Source organism: Microtus ochrogaster, linkage group LG3 (assembly GCF_000317375.1).
Source record: "Microtus ochrogaster isolate Prairie Vole_2 linkage group LG3, MicOch1.0, whole genome shotgun sequence".
In the NCBI taxonomy this organism is placed as follows: Eukaryota; Metazoa; Chordata; class Mammalia; order Rodentia; family Cricetidae; genus Microtus; species Microtus ochrogaster.
In genome coordinates this window covers 22,645,131-22,651,441 of record NC_022029.1, presented here as the reverse complement: position 1 = coordinate 22,651,441, position 6,311 = coordinate 22,645,131, and positions in this window count along the sequence as shown.

The window sequence follows — 6,311 nt, the reverse complement described above, 5'->3', positions numbered from 1 at the left end:
TATATATATATATATGTATGTATATATACATATATATATATAACTATACACACATTTCTGAGTGTTTATCTGGAACTACAATTTTTGAACCATAGGATAAATGATAAGGAGTGAAAAGTCCCAGTTTCTTAAGTAGTTTGTGTCAATTTAAAGTAGTATTGGCAATACATGTGGTTTCTACTTGTTTCACATCTTTACAACATCTAGCAATTTCATTCTTAATTTATCCATTCTGGTGGGTGTATAGCCATATCTCATTTGAGTTTGAATTTTAATAATTAATTATGATGAACACTCTTTCACATATCCCCAGCAATAACTTAAATATGTTCATTTCAATGTCATAAATCTTCAGATATGCACAAGACAGCTTACATTTAAATTATTATTAAACTTGGAATGTTTTCTGATCTCTATTATAATTTATTCTCTGACCCAAATGCAAAAGAATTTTCTAGATTTTTTTATGACTGTCAATGTCTGACTTATTTCTGTTATTTTAAAGGAACATACACTGAATGATTTTATTCCTTTCACATTCCTTCAATATTTGTTTTATGGCCGATGTATGTTACATATGTTTTATGCACATTTGTAATGAATGAATAGTCTGTAATTTTGAGGGGTTGTTCTTCTATATACATTAAGTTAGAAAAATCAGAAGAAAGAAAGAACAGTAAGTCTCTGGAAGATTCATACAACATGATGCTCAAGATTGATTTATACTGACATGTGTACAAAAGTAGAAAATATATTCTGACTGTAATAAACAAAAGCTAATTTTTTGTCAGCTTAGTGAAGCAGGAGGGTAGAAAGAAAACAATATTGCTGCTCCAAAATTAAAGTCAAATGCAACTTTTTCCTGAAAAACAGGTATGGCAAAAAATATAAGTTCAAAAAGAAATACATCTAAATGTTGTATATCAGACAAAAACTAAAATGCTATTCAAAGTAAAAACATTCTACTCAAATGCTTACTTTAGTAAATAAAAAGAAATTTGGTGTGTAGGGAAAAAATTACACCTAAAAGAATCAGAAAGGAAATGAAAAAGGCAGAAGTTTATTAATATATAAATAATAATTTTGCATTCAATAAGAGCTGGATCCTTTAAAAAATCAGTAAAATGGATGATAGCATTATTTTATTAGTTACAACAAGCTAACTTCAAGGTTTAAAAAAAGTAACTGCTTACTAGAAAACAATTAGTGGAGGTATTGGGTTATATGAGATTCAAGTTCAGTTCCTCTAACCATTTTTGAATTACCATCCAAATTACTGTTATGAGGATATATTTTCAGTAGTGTTCACCCTCACCAACAAATAGTCTCATGTTTTTTTCACCGAGCAAATTGGTCTGGCATGGTATCTTACTGTTTTCCAATTATTTTATTTCCTTAATTTCTAGCACAGTGGTTGATTTTTAAAAAAATTTGCTTACCATTTGAAATTCTTCTTCTGTTAATTGTTTGCTCGCATTCTTTGTCCATTTAGCTATTGAGCTATTTGCATTATTTATTGATTTGTAGGCTTCATTAAACTTTCTGAGAGCTAGTACTTTGCTATTTGCATGTACTGCAAATATTTTTCTCCTAGTCTATACCATATGTTTAATCTTTTCACTCTTCCTAACTTGTCCTGCTACAACATTTTTTCATGTTTATTTACATTGTATTACTGTTTTGCTTGATAAAGCCATTTACATTTAGACCTTAAAAGTCTTAAGCATGCATACTCCATTAGAAATAATTTTGATATTTTGGTTTCTTTTTCACACTTAATTTTCTATTTTACTTAGAATTTATAATAATAATGTAAAATTTTTATATTATATATTTTTATTTATAAATTACATATTTTTATATATTTAGGTATTTTTATATGGATAACTGTGGGAAAATATCTGAGATCATAGTCCTAAATAAAACAGAGTGTCAAAGCTCACTGGAGATAAAAGGGTATTAAACCAGATTTAGAAGGTGGTATGTGGAGATATATACTTTTGGTAAACTGATCTAATGTGGGCAAAAATATTGACTTAGGTAATGATTTTTTTCTCTCATTGGACAAGGGATTGTGACTTAATTCTTGCTCAATGTAGTTATATAAAAGTAAGCTAGTGTGTGTGTGTCTGTGTCTGTGTGTGTGTTGTGAATATTTCCTAAACGTAAGTATAGTTTATTAATCTATGGACTAGTGATATCAGCTTAAGTATAGTAGAGCTAAAGCATAGTAAAAGTCCAGCCATTTTCTGCTCTGAGATTATGTTTGGCAGGTATTCTTGCTTTATGAACTTAAGGATAGTGGAAAATGAAAGCCATTTCAATTTATGCATCAGCTGCTCTGTCTCAGTGTGGCTATCTCACTTTCATTAAGTTCTGCACTTAAACACAAATTAATTAGCTCTTATAGCAAATTTGAAAGAAGGAAATTTCTTCCCACAAGTCTGCGTTTCACTGAAATGCTAAAACACTTAATGATCTTAACAAAAAAAAAAACAGAATACCTTACCTTTTGCCACTCATAATGACAACTTGTCCATTGAGTTGCCATTGATGCATGTATGTGAGACTCACTGTTCATTTGGAGGGGAATTGTCAGGGTGAAATGGTACAAAATTAGTTATCTCACTCATCATAAGAATAATTATTGGTTTATGTTCACACAGTAAATGACAGGTTAATAAGAAAAAGTATAATAAACTTTTACATGACATAGGAGCCTTCATATTGAAGACCTAAATTGTCAGGAAATACAGTTTCTTTATGTTTAAGTTCATTTATGAAGTGTAGACAGATGGGAACATGTGATTAGAAAAAATCATATAGAGATCATTCTAGTGATATTTTTCAAAGAATGAGTCTGCTTTTTACCCTAATCCTGAAACTCTGTCTGAGGCTAAACTGAAGAGGTATGTATTAGAGTCGTTGGCAGAGCATATATCAAGACACCCTATACTGTGTTATGTGGTTACTATTGGTCACTCTTATGCAGATCTATAAAGAAAAGGAACAAACTGGACAAAGATTTAAAAATGCGCAGTTTGAGTAGTACCAGGAAGTCCAATGGAGTTAAGTTACTTGCTCAAGAAGATAAAAAAAATATTTAAAGAAAAGTCCGATGCTAAATGGAATAAAGGAAGTGGTAAGTTCAAGACAAGACTCCATACAGCTAAGCTTCCAACTTGTGCATAGGAATAATAGAAAAATCTCAAGCAATGAAGGAGACCATAAAAAAAACAAAAGGGTAATGCAAATGTAATTGAAGGAGGCTTCTAAATTCCAGCCCCATGAATCAGTAGAACTTGACAGCTTCAGCCATGTAATACTGGCTTTGGTTTTAAAGATACAACAAAGGGGTTGGGAAGCTCTCTCCACTGCTAAAGAATGTTCCTGAGGTCAAGAATGTTTCAGGGATGTCCCTTCCTTGAGGGCCAGAGAGGCTATTGTATGAAGCTGTGAAGGTGAAGACTGGATTGTGTTGGAGATTCCAAGATGTCTGAGATGATGGAGTCATGGGATACCTGCCAAGAAAAGCTGAAGACCAGGGTGGAAACAGCCCAAGAGAGAGAAATTGCCTTTCAATCAACAAAGTAGAAAAGAATTGGAAATAGTGCTTTGACATCAGACATATAGATACATAATTTGGAGTTTGCCCTGCTGATTTTGGGTCTTGCTTTGGTCCAGTATTTCCTCACTATGTTCCCATTATCCCCGTTTGACATGATAATTTGTATTCTATGCATTTTATGCTGAAAATACATGATCTTGTTTTATTTTACAGGGGATTGGAATTTAAGAGATTGCCAAGAGTTTCAGAAGAGACGTTGGACTTTAAAGCAGTCTTGAGACAGTGAAATGACTATGGGGACTTCTGAAGTGGGACTGAATACAATTTTTCATTATTACATTACAACAAACATATAGGGGCCATGGAGTGGAATGTGGTGGTCTGAATAAGAATGGCTCCCATAGACTCATATGTTTGAATGCTTAGTCACCAGGGAACCAAACTCTTTGAAAATATTAGAAGGATTAGGATGTGTGGTTTTCTTTGAGTAGGTGTGACCTTATATGGAAAACTGTATCACTGGAGTGGGTTTTGAGGTTTAAAAGGTCTACAACAGGCCCAGGCTATGTCTGTGGATCAGGATGTAGCTCTCAGCTACTGAATCAGTGCCTTCCTGTGTTCTGCCGTGCTTTCCATCATGATTACAATGAATTAGATATCTTAAACAATGTAATATGAAAACTACAGTCAACACATTACCTGGAAAAATCTGGAAATGTAGGTTTCTAGATGAATGTTTAAAAAAAAATAACTTCTCTTAATCCTAAAGAGCCTACAGAAGCTGCCTAGCTGCCATACTGAAAGATAACCATTCTTAAGTGTGAAAACATCCTGAGTCCCCTAAGCTTGTAGGGTACTTGTCCCAGAAGCTTCTACTACTGTCCTAGTTAGTTTTGACTGTCAATTTGATAGAGCCTGGAATCACTTTAGAGAGAAATTGTCTATGCCCTGTGAGCATATCTGTGGGGCACAGTCTTGATTTTAATTGATGTATAAGGATTTAACTTACTGTGGGCATTGCAATTTCTTGAAAAGATGGTCCTGGTTACAAAAGAAAGCTGGAGAAATACTGGTCAGCAAGAGAGCCAGCACACACACTTTCTGCAGGTTTTCTGCTTCAATTTCCTGTTTGACTTGCTGCTTTGACTTTCCTGAACTATGGACTGTGTTCTGGAAGTATAAGATGAAATAAAGCCACTATTTCTCTAAGTTTCTCCTGGTCATGGTATTTGTCAAAGTACCAGTACAACTATGACACTTGTCTCTCTTGGGTTCCAAACTGATACTAGAGTTACATTCTAATAAAATGTACCCAGGAAGATATTCAGTTCAGCCTAATAAAATAAAAAAAAAAAGACTGAAATAGAAGAGTCACAGGAATTGGCTACCATTACTGGCAATAACCAGAAAAATACATATGGGATTAGATTTTAAGGGTATTTGATTAGGTTCTAAAGACAATCAGGAACTTATTAACATGGGGACCACTCCCTTAGTACAAATAAAGCAATATCCAGACAAAAATTGCAGTGAATGGAGTAAATTTCTGCTATTGTATCTCTTAGGAGCCAAAAGTCAGCACATGCTGAACAAAGTGGCTGTGTGTCTATGTTGCCAAGGCAAAAAGTGGAGGAAGAAAGGATAGGAGTCATTGAGAGAGGCATGTCAGAATGGAAGAATTTCATGAAACCAGAAGATCCCCCAGGGGGTTATATTTCATGGAAAGAAGCAGGGGACACAGTATTCACCAAGGCCATTGTTGAAGAGAATCAGAACTCCTGGCGGTTTTAGTGGGTTTATCCTCTATGAGCCAAAACTGAGTTGGCTCACAGTTTGGTCCTTTGACAGCAGTAGGCAAGAGGACCATTCTTTCAATGTAAGCCTACCAAAAACTATTCCTTCATTTTTTTTTTCTTTTCTCTTGTCTCTGTCCACTTAATCCTCAATGAAAATTGTATAATCTTCCCATCTGAAACTAATTCAAACTTGGTAACTGGTAGGGCTTCTCTCATAGTAATTTTGGACATACAGCTGATTCAGCTGCATGAAGGCTAGCAGCTCCATAATCTGATGTCTCAGCACTTCTGTGGGTCATGAACAGAAACCAGGAAGAAACAGTATTCATTCTCCTTTTAGGGGGTGAGGTGATTTCAGAGATGGGTCTTGATCTTGGCTAACATGAAAGTGGAAATGACAAATCTTTGCTGTCATTAGTCACCAAAACTTTGGTCATCTTGGATTTCAGACTGAACATTTAGCCAGTATGTGTCTTCAGTCTTGTTCATTCCTACTGTCTGTTTTACCTTGTGTGTATTTGTTTTGGAAATACGTATCATGCTCATACACTGAATTTTATATCTTTATGTTCTTTTTTAAGTACAGTATCCATCATTTTTATGTTCTTGAAGCAGAGTAGATATTTTAATGCACAAAATTATGATACCATCTGGACATTCTTTTTTCTATGGAAAGAGCATCCTTTCTTCTCTCTCAACATTTTCATCTTTATTCTTGGTTTCTCTTATTTCAAAAAGATGTATCTTGATAATTTATTTTGAATCCTTTTGTTTATTACTTGAATGCCTTTTTATGTAAAGATTCATGTCATTGTTCAACTCTGGAACTTTTAAGGAGTGTTTCCATTTCAAATGTTGCATTATTGTTATTCAGTTCTTGGGGCTTGGGAAATTCTACTCCAAAGTATGATAATTAGCATGCTGATAATTTTAAATGAATACCCTCA